The sequence below is a fragment of the Dasypus novemcinctus genome, chromosome 4 (genome assembly GCF_030445035.2).
Source record: "Dasypus novemcinctus isolate mDasNov1 chromosome 4, mDasNov1.1.hap2, whole genome shotgun sequence".
Taxonomy (NCBI): Eukaryota; Metazoa; Chordata; class Mammalia; order Cingulata; family Dasypodidae; genus Dasypus; species Dasypus novemcinctus.
This window is the reverse complement of record NC_080676.1, coordinates 69498455-69512402: the sequence shown is the minus strand read 5'-3', so window position 1 is coordinate 69512402 and position 13948 is coordinate 69498455. Positions and strand designations below refer to the sequence as shown.

Below are 13948 nucleotides of genomic sequence, written 5' to 3'. Positions count from 1 at the left end.
CTCCTGCCAAAGGAAGTGCATTTGTTCACAATAATCCCAAAGAGTGCACCCACTGCAATGGATTTGGGCTCCTATTGGGAACAACTTTATAACAGAATTGATCGAGGACAGAACAAATCTCTCTGGATGAGCATTGTTGAAATAACAGTGCTTTATGTGTTGAAGCTGAAGGCTCTGCCTTTGCGGCTTGTCAATGTCCCACTAAGAAGGGGATCAAAGCGCCCCAGACCCATCTCAGATGCACGTCTCCTGGCTCTTCATGCGCACACTCCTCTCTATTCCCGTCCCTCCTCCAACCGGACTGCGTGATGGGCGGCTCCCAGAAAAGCTCAATTAAGAAGGCATTTCCAGTCCTCTCTGTGGCTGGCACCACCGCATTTTTTGCATTCCCTGCCTCCCCTGCTCCTGGAGCCGCGAGGTGTATGTCTGTCTTTGCCTGTGCCTTTCCAATCTCAGGAGAAAAGGACATGAGTCCTGTGACCTGTCTAAGAAAGATTTTTTCCTTTGACCTCACAACTCTGACTGGTGGAAATTTTCTCCAGAATCTCGAAATGACGACAAGAGAAACAAGTGAATGTCAGATTCAGCTTGGACTCCCGGTGCTTCTGAGCAAGCACAGTTCTGGGTCCCTGGGGATTCCGAGATGAATGGGGCTTGGTCCCTGCCTGGAATCAAATGGGGTGATCCACACTTCATGCAAGCAACTCTCAGACCTGACAAACTGATCAGCACTGCAAGGAGGCGTGAGGAGGGAGCGGGTGATGAGTTCCGACTGGAGGAGTGGAGATCAGGGACAGTTTCACACAGTAGGTGAGGTTGAAACTGGGGTTAAAAGATGAGTCAGAGATGAGGGGTGAGGGGAACTGAGGTGATTTTTGAAGTTCGTGCTGGCTTTATTTTTGTCTGGGCATCCTTTTGTTCTGCTGGGTTTTCATACAAGTGAAAGCTATTCCCCTTCCAGGGTGTGGGCAGCGACACCCCTTTGGGTGGGGCCTTGCAGTCAGGACTTCTCTGGCTGCCAGAGCTGGAGTCGCCCCAGCCCTGACCAGATCCCCCCACTCCCTTTTCTTTCTTCCTTTCTTCCCCTCCAGTGCACTGTCTGGGGAAAATTATCCAAGTTCCAAGTAGTAAATTTAAGGCCCTGGCAGCCCTCCCACAGATAACTCCCAAATTATCCTTTCCAGGAGTGGGGGTGGGGGAGGTCAGGGGTTGAGGGCTGAGGAGCCGGGCTGGTCTGAGAGCTCAGGGCGCCATCTGCTGGTGAACACACAGGTACAGCCTGGAATGTGCAGAAATTTACCCAGGGTAGGGACAGATCTGTTCCCAGAACTCTTGACAGTGAAGGGAATTCACTGTTTAACAGGCACCAGATAGCATAAAGGGGAGAAAGGCACACATGTGTGTGTGCACGTGCGTGGGCCGAGTTTATGTGTACTGGGATTCGTACGTGGGGGACAACATGCTGGCTCAGGGGTATTTTGGAGGGTGTGCTTGGGTGCTGGGCATGCTTCTGCTGTTGTTCTTTAGGGTAAGTATGTGGACCTGACTTCAGAGTTAGAAGACAGTCAGTGAAGGTAAACAAACTCAGCTGTCCCCCTCCAAGAAAAGTCTCCAGAAGTCCTCTCCTTAATCTTCCACTCAAACATAGGTGATATGTAAGACTAGTTGGGGAAAGTGGGGCACACAGCATGATAAGGGCCCATAGAGAGAACACTGGTTTTCCTAAAAGCATCAATTGCCCAGGGGATAAAGAACATAGAGATCATCCATGTTCATCCTCATTATTGTACAGAGAAGGAACCCTGAGTTCAATGAGGGAAGAGCAAAGGAGAGATATTAAATGACCTTTAAAATCATTTTGAGCACAAGTTCTGATGCATAAGCCCCCAGCCCAGCTCAGTCCCTATCATCCCCAGTATTAGTGCCAGGAGGCTTCTGGGCAGCTGCTCCCCTGCCCTGCCCCACCTTTGCCTCACCTCTTCTCTATTTACTCTCCTGAAGGAATTTCCTGACCCATAAATCTTGAGCAGTTTATTATTTCCAGAGCAATCCCTTCACTGGAAAATGTGGCTTTACAATCCAATATGCAGAGCCACAGGGGTCACAGCTCTAAGGTGGGAGCAGCATTTCTCCTGGAGTGGTGGCAGGGAGAGACCAGCTTTCCATCCGCCTCCAGAGGGGCCACCAATGACACTACTTACTTTCCCTGGCTTCCAACTAATGTGGCTGGTATAACCAGATCAGAAGTTTCTCTGCAAATTATGAGAGTTATGAGAGCAGCCAGAACTGTAGGTCTTGGTTCCTCTCCTAATACCCCTGGAAGAAGGAGGGGGTTAGGCTAATCCTGTCTTCATGATTCTTTTTTTTCCCTAAAACTGCTGCCTCTGACTCCTGTCTTTTTCCTTCCCTCATCATGGCATGGTATTGGGAAATTTTCCTAAAACACAGCTCAGCTCAAAACCTGAAGGCAGCATCTTCATTTTGCCTGTAGGATAAGTCCAAACACATTTATTGGGTCTTCCAGTCCTTGACCTCCCGCACAACTCTTCTCAGGGGTACTCACAGGTGCCCTGAACTCCAGTCACCTTGGTCTCCTCCTTGCTTCTGGCTGGATCCCAGACTGCTCTGCGTCTACACTGGCCATAGTGTTACTCCTGCTTTCCTCTACCTTCAAATATTTCCCAAAGGTCTATCTCAGATGCTACCTTCTCCTGGAAGCTTTCAATGACCTCTTCCCTCCAAACTCAGCAGAAACTCCCTGGAGTGTTCCTGTACTTTATTTGGTTTCTGCCTCCTCAGGTTCTTGTACCTGCTTCATTTACAGCTCCCTGCTCACATTTATTATCACCTCTCTTAAATTCTGAGTGGCTTGAGGGCAGGGGCAGTGCCTTGTCCTTCCCCTCCACACCCCTTCTTTCTCCTTCTCCCCAGTGTTCCTTGTTGCAGATTGTCCTCAGGGAATAGTGGCTGAATTGCATTGGATCACATTTCCAAATAAACTACAAATGGTATTCAACGGATCCAATATTTTGTGTTTTTCCCATTTCTGCTAGCCTTCCTTAGGGCAAATTCACTCAGAAAAGCAATGTACTTCAAAGGAAATGAATAAGCTTCTCACCCCTTCTTGCCTTCTCAGACGAGAGCATGGCACAGAGCCCTGGTGTGCAGGAAGCAGCTGTGCTGGGGGTTCTCCAGCTCCTGACGCATCCTCTCCAACCCTGGGCATCAGCAGGTGTGGCGTCACGTCAGTCTCCAGGGAGACCACATGCGGGATCCGAGGACCTCCACTGGGAAGAGATTAACCTTGGCCCTTAGAACTGATACCTGGAGAGCTGCAGGAAGGAAGCTTCAAGCCACTGTCTCCTCACAGCTTCATGAGGAGGGTAGGTGTCCTTGCAGCATTATCACAGAGATGGAAGTCAGGGGATAGAAATCCTGGCTTTCCTGGAACCGGCTCTCAGACCTGAAGCAATTTCTTTCTCTGTGGGGCTCTCTGTCTGTGTAACAGTCTTGATCTCTGCAAAGCTAACATGTCGGAATTATAAGGACACACACTAGGCAAGTGGGTCTCTTCTTTTAAAGACCTTCATGCATTTTGTTTCCTTTTAATTAAGTCACCCAGAGATGTATATATATCAAATCTTTTGATTATCTAAAATTTCATTATGAATCCCAGCCAATTAATCATTCATTTCCTGACCCTTTTGAGATTATTGATAGTTGCTATTTCATATGTGTGAAATCTGAGGGGTGAAAAGAATACATATATTCAGGGCCAAAATTCTGTTTCTTTTAAGTAATTTCTCTAAGTTTTTTTTTCCAATTCTAATAGTGAGACACATTCATTGTAAGTAAAAATTAGAAATACATAAAAGTACAAATTAGAAAAGAAAAATTCCCTAGAATCCTACCACTCAAGGATATCTACAAACATTTTGGTATAGATCATTTCAGATCTCTTTCTAGACATATAAATGAATTTTTATGTCTAATGGAAGAGGTATTATTTTGAAGCCCAGGATTTTTTTCATAGCAAAATACTGTGGGCATCTTTCTATGCCTATAGTATTCTTTATTTTTAATGGTTTCCAAGTACTTTGATTGCTTTTTAAATAATTTTTAATGTTTTCGTAGTACTCCATCACACATCAATCCTCTATGAGTACCCTTATTTTCATGCATTTGTCTAATTATCTGCTTGTATTATTTCCAAGAAATAGAATTGCTGTCCTGAAAAATATGGACTTTTTAAAGATTTCTGATATTTCAGAACTCTTCTACTTTACCCAGCCTGTCTCTGGCATCCCAGACATGCTGGATGATGGGCCATCAAAACCGAAAGGGCCTTAGGGATGACGATTTACACATCGCTTAAAGATGGAAAAGCAGAGGGCCCCAAAGCCCTCTCTCCAGTTCCCAGAGGGAGTTGGCTAAGTCAGAGCAGAGCCCCTGCTTCAGCCCAGCAAGTTTCTCTGTATTTCATTGCCTCCCCTAAAACTGGGACTCCTAATTGTACAGACTTGGGGCATGCTTCTCGGGGTTTTTTAAACACGTGCGCAGTCCACCTGGGCATTCACTGGGCTGGCATTCACACAAGATAAATGCCTAGGCTAAACGCCGGTGTTAAATAAGATCTTTGTCAACTAGACACCAACTGACCATTAAATTGACAAACAGAAATCCCCTGTAGGGTTGAGATTTTGGGTTTTTTGTTGTTGTTATGGAATGGGATTGAGTGTTGATAAATAGCTGCCCAGATCCCATTCTGTAAAATGAGATCTTTGGGGAAGACAGTTGTGAAAAGGATTGAAACTTGGAGGTTTAACTGTTCTCACTAAAATGAAAGGCAGGTCCAATGCTTGAACCCACTGGGGTGGGTGGAGAAAGCCCCTGTCCTGGCCTATCTCTCAGAGCCGAATAATCGGTGGCTGTCCTAGGTAAATTCCCCACGGCTTTGGAGAAAGCCTTCTATGAGGAATGGACCAGGCTGTGGAGGCCCTGCTTATGCTAACGAGGCAGTAAATTAGTACATTACATGCCTCATTTGGCACGACTGTGCAAAATCTAAAAGTACTAATAAATTTTCCTTCTGGGGTCAAGAATCATAAAAGGATAGATGATCGACCATTAATTAGCAGAGAAATTAAAGCTTGACGGCTTCTGTTCTAGCCTTGCCTTCTCTCAGATGGCACAATTTGCTCAAAATGCTTTTTGCAAAGCAGTCTTTCTTAGAAAAATTGTGACATGGGCCAGAGAGCAGCTTCCTGTCCTCTGTGACTTTCACAGTGACAGGACTACGCTAGATGAAGATTAGCCCGGGGCATTGTTAAGAGAGAACACTGTCTACCTTTCCATTCTTATTTTTCCCTAGTAATTTTAATATATATGTTTTATATTGAGTGTAACTTTTAGAAAGCGGCTTTCTTCTTTTCTATTTGCATTAGAAAGTGAACCACTCTAAAGGGTTCTAGTGACCTCAGAGTGTTTGCCAGGAACTGCAAAACAGAGACCTCTGGGATAAAAGGAAATCAATCTTTTGTTTGATTTTGCCAGTGGATGTGGGGGGAAATCTCTATTCATTGTCCACCCCCTTTTTTTCTTTTTTAGGAGATGTATTTGTATATTACAGATTGTTGGGGTATGGGATTTTATCTAAGTCTTTAACTAAAAGTCTAAAACCTATTGCACATCTCTGTGCACAGCTTCAGTGACCATTGGGTATTAATGGGTAATACCATTGGGTATTAAGGGGGATAAATGATAAAGAAACAAAGTGATGCCCTGGGTTACAACTATAACTGTAACTTCTTAAGATTGATAAGTGTCCCCTCTGTCCCTGGCCATGGCTTTGGCTAGAGGGACAGGTAAGCATCCCCAGAGAATGAGAGAGGTTGACCTGAGGCTTTCCATCATCACTAGATCCTCCTGGGAGCCTGCAAATAAACTTAAACAAAAGCCAAGAGAAATGTTCAGCTCGTTTAAATCCTCATATGCTTTGGTCATGGCTTTGGAGCCATAAATACACCCAGATGTTTTAAACTTTTTTGGTAGTATCTATTTGCCCAAATAAGTGGGGCTTTTGGGTCTTGGCTCCCCATCGCTGCAGGGACACTCAGAGAGCCTAATTAAATGTTCTTTCCTTTGTTTCCCAAATAACTCTCAGTCTGGGGGGGAGGGGGGGGACGGGGTAGAGCATTTAATCAACAAGAGAAACCTTGGCCAAGTGGGAACGCCTGCACCAGAATGTTCAAATACAGAGTAACCCCCCACAGAAACGAGAGGGTAGAAATAAAATCTACCAGGACAATTGTTATTGGGGAACCTCCTCTTACTAAGCTCTCTAGGAAGGCTGGGAGAGGGAATTGGAGGATGGACTCTGGGTCGAAGGTCAGTTTTCATATAGCAGTTCCAGGAGCTGTTGTGGGTCACTCCGTTCATTATGAGGACTCCCGTTTCCTCCTCTCTAAGGGCTTGGCTTAAGCATCCCCCTCTGTCCCCCTCTCTCCAGCCTCCCAGCCACTGCCCTGGTTCTGGCCCTGCAACAGCTTTCATTGGTCTCTTTCCTGCCACTCTGTCCTGCTCACTGGCATCACAGTGAACCCAATGCTTCCTTCACATTACAGCTTCAACGATCTTCCCAAGCCACAGAGCAGATCATTCTTTGGTTTGAAATCCTCTCCTGGGCCTCTAGCTGAAGGGCAAAACTGTCGTCTCCCAGCCCCAGCAGTCCCCACTCCAGCCATTCTGCATTTCTTGATTTTCCTGAGCACTGCCTGCTTCTGTTGTTGCTGTGCCTTCTGCTTACAAAGTAGAGCCCACAGCTGAGCCTGGAAAACTCCAGCTCACCTTCAAAGCCAAACTAGGTAGCCCCTCCTCTCTGCAGCGCAGACCGCCTTGGCCTCTGTAGACACTCCCCAGGGCACACTCGACAGAAACAATCTCATTGGGCATTTTCCCTTCCAGGCTGGGAGCTCCGTGAGGGGAGGGAGCAGGTCGTACTCATCCTTGTGCCTCCTCTCTTGGGTACTTGTGACATAGCTGCTATGAAGCAGTGTAGACGAAAGGTGTGAAAACCTCTTTTGCTATTTACAGGACCTTCCTGGGTCTCTGAGTGCAGCCTTTAACCTTGCCCCTTGCCCCACTTCCCAATCACTGACAATTAGATGTGAACTTCCAGTATTGACCTGACTGCCCATGAGGGGTCCCACACTGCAGGGGCTCAGTAAGAGATGAGGTCCTCTAAGCCCCCATAACCACTGGAAATAGATATATCCCCTCCCCACAATGCTCCCAGTCAGGGGCCACCTGCAGAACAGGTAAAAATTGAGGTCTGTGAGTAGGGCCAAGGAACACTCTGTCTTAGAATGGATGCAGATAAAAATACAATGCCTGGACCCTAGCGTAGACCAATTAGCCAGAATTGATAGGGTGGGGCTCAGGCTCAGTGTTTCATAAAACCTCCCAAATGTGCATCCAGTGTTGAAAATCACTAACAGGGTAACGGACTTGGCCCAGTGGTTAGGGCGTCTGTCTACCACATGGGAGGCCCACGGTTCAAACCCCGGGCCTCCTTGACTCGTGTGGAGCTGGCCCATGTGCAGTGCTGATGCACACAAGGAGTGCCCTGCCACGCAGGGGTGTCCCCCACGTAGGGGAGCCCCACGCGCAAGGAGTGCGCCCTGTAAGGAGAGCCGCCCAGCGGGAAAGAAAGTACAGCCTGCCCAGGAATGGCGCCGCCCACACTTCCCGTGCTGCTGACAACAGAAGCGGACAAAGAAACAAGACGCAGCAAATAGACACAGAGAACAGACAACCGGGGGAGGGGGGGAATTAAATAAATAAATAAATCTTAAAAAAAAAAAAAAAGAAAATCACTAACAGTATGAAATAGAGGAACCCTTTCAACCCATTCCTCAACTCTCAAGAGCATACCCAAAGCAGTCTTTCCTCGAGAGGTCTGAAAATGCCATTACTTCCCATCTATTGAAGGAGTCAAATAGAGCCAGTTCAGATGGCTTCATCCAAAATGAGTTGGCCCATCATAAACAGACAGACAAATCAAAAGAAGCTTCTCCATACTGTGGCTATTCAAACCACATGAAACCTGGAATCAAATGACTGGGGTTCAATTTCACGTTCCACCATTTATTGACTTTGGACAATTTCTCTGAGTGTTGTTTTCCTCATCTGTAAAATGAATTTGGCAATACATTCCTACCATAGAGTTCAGTGAGAAGACTGAGTAAGAGATGTGAAAGCACTCTGTCAACTTCAAAGGGCCAGTGGTTAGCTATTGTTACAATAGGCGCTACAACTATACATATCTGAGTTTATAGGAAACGCTCTGTGCCTTATTCCTCTCTGCACTCTTTGCACTAGACTCCTGTGCCTGGCTCATGTCCTACCCACAGTGTGTATTGAGGATGTGAATGAATGAGTGAATGAACAAGGTTAGAAGTGAGTGGACGAATGAATGAATGAACACTGTAGGTTTGCATCCCAAACCCGCACACCAAACATCTGCAGGGCAGGGACAAAGCCTGTCCCCTTCCCTGCCCCCAGCTTTCAGCTGCATGACCCACACATGGAGCAACTTAATAGAAAAGCAAACATCTGGGAGCCAGAACCACCCTGGACCTAATCTTGAAGCCCAGGGAATGTATATATATATTTGCAGTTTCTGCTTGTGTCCTCACATGCCTCCCTTCTTCGATGCTGCTAACATCAGCACAGTCTGTCTATAGCTAAATGGGCAAGGACAGGGGTCAGGGCAAGGAGTAGGAGGATATGGGTGGGATCACCCGGTGAGAAAACCGACCCAGCTCAGACTGCTCAGGCCTGCTGGCAGGGGCCACCAAACACGGTCAGCGGGCAGGAGTAAGAGTGACAAGACCCAGACTCAAGTCCAGGCACTATCACTCACCTTGGCGGGCCTGAGAAGGGTAAATGAAGAAACTATTTCTGGAAACTCCTAGCATGATTCCTAGCTCTAAATATTCATTCATGCAACAAATATCCATTTATTGACACCAAGTCCCAAACATCTTTCTAGGTCACAAGGCACCCAATAAATCCTTTCTCATTCTTTTCCTTTTTCCCTTCTTCCCTCTACCCCCTTTCTCTCTTTTTCTTTGTTTCTTTCTCTCTCTCTCTCTCCATCTTCCTTCTTTCCTTCCTTCTTTCTTTTCCTCTTCATCTCTTTCTTTTCTTTCTTCCTCTCTCCCTTTCTTTTTCTCAGAATGGGAGAAGGATTTGGGTGTCATTTTATTTAAATATATTGATGCAAACCAATGAAACTATAATTGTTTTTCCCAAGAGTGCTTCTCCCCCAGTGCATGGGAAGAAAAGCTTACAGCAGAGAGTTGTGCAAATACTTATTATCACAGACAGAAAAGAGCACACACATCTTCAAGACGATTTCCCTCAACAGGCTGGAAAAAGGCAAATCTAATTAAAACCCTTGATTGGAGAAGCTTGCTCTTTCCCAGAGGACACTCTGTGGGGCCAGCTGTGGCAGGGACCCTCTAGGAGCGCTGGGAGAAATTCGAGGGTGCTCCTCCCGTGTTCCACGTTATCTCCCATTTCCTTTGGGAGCCCCGGAGACACAGCCTTCCCAAAACAGGCTCTGAGGTGGCCTGCGAAGCTTTTGTTCTTGGCAGCAGAGAAATTTCTGCTCCAGTGGTTCCAAACAAGGCTTCCATTAACTCCGGGCCTGCGAGGAGAGCACGTGCAACAAAAACCCAACACCGTGTCCCAGCCCTCAGACAAGCACAGAAACAAATGGTGCAGGAATTTTTCAGAATAGAATCATCCGCTCAATGTCACTGCATACATTTACCTACCTCAGAGTCTATTCAGAGTCCCCTTTAAAGGTTGGTATCAATAGAGATGGATCAGACAACATCTCTATGGCAACACCTCCCCTGAAAAATGATGGCGGTCGCAGAGAGAGGAATGACGACCGTTTCTGAGAAATATACACAAATACAACACTACTCAGCCCAAAGGACCCTTTGGCTCCCAGGACATAGAGCTGTGTTTAAAACCATAGCCCAGCAGCTCATGACAAGACTAATTAGGGGCACAAGGGGAGCATGCAAACTCAGGCAAAATTCTGTTTGCACAAAGAATTAAGGGCTGGGACTTCAGGACCCTGAAATTTGTCAACAAAATTAACGTTCACTTTCCTTAAGGCTCTCAAGCTGAAAGAGTTTACGAGGACCTTATTTTAAGTGTCCAACTTTGTGGGAATTGTCAGAGAAAGGAGTGAGAGATGGTAAACACAAACACCAGCACCACAGGACATTCAACGTCACAGAGAGTTGGATCTCTCCAAGTAGGCCCATTCATTTACCCTCCTTGTCTGAGGCCTTCAAAAATCAGGATGTGTGGAAGGAGCAGCCTTCACAATCTCAAAATCAGAAGCCTTAGAGAGGCTCTGTGGTTCTAACGGGCTGTGGAGGGAGGAAACCTAAAATAATACTGCTACTAAGAACAACCATCTTCCGCTACAGTCACAACTCAGGACGGGGAGGCGTGGGATCCACTTTCATAGGCACTCTCAGCAAGCCTTCTATATAGAATGCTTTAGAAAGAAATCAGTCCCTGTCTCAGAAAACCAGTTCTTCCAACTGTCGGAAAGGATGGAAAAGGACAAATACTATTTTGTCTTTTTTCTTCATTAGTTGCTTTGGGTGTCACAGAAGAGAATGGGAGGGGAAGGTAAAATCAAGGTTAGGAAGCTTGTCAGGGCTGAGCAGCTTGCATTTCCCCTGCTTGCTTTCTTCATGACCTTAGGCAAGTCATTAACCTTGTTTGCCTCTCCAGCTCCTTCCATAAAACGTGAAAAACTTGTGGGTTGTTAGATGAAAGATTCTGTTGCTAGTGCAGAGTTTATATATATCATGCCCTTTATTCCCAACACCTGATGGAAATTAGCTGTGATAGGCGGGAGAGTCAGATGGAGGATGTGTGAACTGCGGTTCACCGGGACCCGAGCGTTTGAATGCCTGAGCCTCGAATGGCCTTATTTTAAGAAACCTTGCCAGTGGAAAATGGGCTGCGGCTGAAGCCTCCTGTCATTTATGCTGTTGTTTGGAGCACAGCAATCTGGTTTGTGGGGCCTGGATTTGGCTGCAAGCAGCTTCGGGGAGTGGCTCTGCCAGGGCCTCACAGGGCACCAGGTGCCTTCAGATCCCCCAAGGGAGGGTTGACTGCCGCTCTCTTTTCTGTTCATTCTTTCAAAAAAAATAAAAATAAAAACAAAAACATTACAGTGTACCCCTGTCAGGCAGTTGCAGGAATGTCTATGATAATTTGGGTTCTAAATATTAGGAGTTAAAACAAAAACCTCTCTTTTCTTCTTATATGCATCATTAAATGAGAAGTCCATGAAATCACTCCTTTTTCTGGGACCTATGCCTCAAAGCAAAAGCTTCTTACAGACTGAAATTCTATCAACACATTTAAAATAAATATTTTTTATCCCATTCAGATATACCAAATTACAATTTTGTGATTTCATTAGATTTCTCTAATATATTTCACTAATGTATAACTAATAGATATTAGTTAACACTGCTACAAAGGCTACAAAACAGCAAGAATAAGAAATTAAAGCAGTTGAATAAACTTAAAATAACAACAGTGTTAAGTTCAAAGTAATTAGTACAGTTCTATTTTGCCTATGCATTAATTTTTTCTTTTAATAAATTCCCTCTCTAACATCCTCACAATATGCTAATAAACTACACTTGTTTTAAAAGGACTGATTTTAAATGTTATAAAGTTATTATAAGTTTTCACCTTTAAAATGTTGCTTGTTAAATCTAATTCAAGCTTTTCTCTGTTTCTATTTTGTCAGAGGTCGGTTTCAGTGCAGTAGAAAGTTTATGCAGGGAAGTGGACTTGGCCCAGTGGTTAGGGCGTCCGTCTACCACATGGGAGGTCCACGGTTCAAACCCCAGGCCTCCTTGACCTATGTGGGGCTGGCCCATGTGCAGTGCTGATGCACACAAGGAGTGCCATGCCACGCAAGGAGTGCCCTGCCACACAGGGGTGTCCCTGCGTAGGGGAGCCCCACACGCAAGGAGTGCACCCCGTAAGGAGAGCCACCCCAGTGTGAAAGAAAGTTCAGCCTGCCCAGGAATGGTGCCGCACGCACGGAGAGCTGACACACAGGATGACGTAACAAAAAGAAACACAAATTCCTGTGCCACTGACAACAACAGAAGCGGACAAAGAAGAACACGCAGCAAATGGACACAGAGAACAGACAACGGGGTTGGGGGCAGGGAGGGGAAGGGGAGAGAAATAAAATAAAAAATAAATCTTTAAAAAAAAAAGAACGTGTACGTGACTATTTGGTTTGTGTCCATTGATAGCAAACACGTGTCGAAAGTCCTATTCAACTTGTGTGTTGTTCATTGAACTGATGACAATTGTCATTTCTGCAGCGTTTAGCACTTCACGACATCCGCTGTCCATGTTTGAGCCTGGCCAAATGACTGATTGTGGGCGTTCACAGAGTAAGATGTGATTTACAGTAAAGAACCGATATGAGCAGCAGGCTCTCTGAGAAGATGAACATGCAAACAGAGCAGTCTTGGAGCTGCTACTGTCCTAAAAGTGGAGGCCATAGAAGAAAGCACCATCTCCCGTGCCTTCCTTGGACCTGACCATGAATGAAGAGAAAGCTCTGCTGCCAACAGGGAAACAGAAGGACTGCTTTCTGCAGTCATATCAGAATCATAACGTTCAGGCGTGTCAGGGTCCTCTGGGCACCACCCCATGTCTTATAGCCCCTTAGAGTTCCAGAAGGACCTCCTGAGTAAAGGAGTTATCAATTTAAGAGGAAAATCATGGTGGCTTTAGGATCAAACATTTAAGGCAAGGACTGGCTACTAATTTGCCAAGTAGTCAGGATTAGCTCATGAATATTTTTATTTCGGCAGTGATGTTTACCTGTGTGTGTTTGAGTGGGAGCTGCCATCCTCATACAGGGATTCAACATTAGGTATGTAATTACCCTGTAATGCTTCATCTTGATAAAGCCTCATCTGAATAGCTAGGCAAGACCTTGGAATCATAAACCTTATTTTACAGATGGGAAAACTCTACCCAGAGGGCGGAGTGCCTTCCCCAAGGTCATGTTTCATGTTGCAAGTGGAATTAGAAGCCAGGTCTGTTGGCTCTGCACCAGGTTACCACTTGTTTCTTGGATTTTTAAATTTTTTTATAACTCTATCATCTCCCTCATAGACTGTATTAAATGCCTTATGTCGTAGTTTTCACACCAGAAATTGTGGTTAAGGTTACAGACGATCTAAGCTTTCTGAGATTAAAAATTCCAGCTTTTCCCCTAGTAATATCCTGCTGACCTAGAAAGAGCTGTGAGGGTCAAATGAATAATGGATGAGGAGGTGACTTATAAAGTGATAGGTGAAGTGCAATTACCAATCACTAATATTCCAGCTCTTGCCTGGGCCCCTGATCAGATAGCAGCCTCTCCCTAGACACTGATGATGCTGCCTCAGGAGCCAGAAACAGAGACAGGCTGCGTCCAAGGTAGGATGTGGCGTCTCCACGTGGCCATTTGGATGCCAGAAGTGTTTTGATGCAGCCAAAAGTGAAAATAACAAGATAAAACAAAGCACAAAAACCACTTCTTTCTGCTTATTTTCTTCTTAAGTCCCAAGTAATATTTATCAGAGTAATTCCCATCCCCCCACTCCCGGCCACAAGAATGGTACCAGCCAGGATGTCTGTTGCACAAATTGCCTGGTTTTATGAGGATGCTTTGACACAGCGACACCAGAGCAGCTGGGCCCAGATGGCAGCATAAGGGGCACAGCTCTGCTCTGAGAGCAGCCGCCTAACAGGGCCCAGTGGATGAGGCCCAGCCCATCTCGCAAAGCCCCTGGGGTGCCAGGCCCTGATCTCCTTATTT

General features: G+C 45.8%; 1 long non-coding RNA gene across 1 annotated transcript; it reads left to right on the top strand.

The window, feature by feature from the left end:
* The first annotated feature begins 20 nt into the window (after nt 1–20).
* LOC111760847 (uncharacterized) lies at nt 21–12528 on the top strand. Its single transcript, XR_002794426.3, has 3 exons — nt 21–810; nt 3137–3383; nt 11864–12528. It is a non-coding gene; the product is annotated as an uncharacterized lncRNA (long non-coding RNA).
* The last annotated feature ends 1420 nt before the right edge of the window (nt 12529–13948 follow it).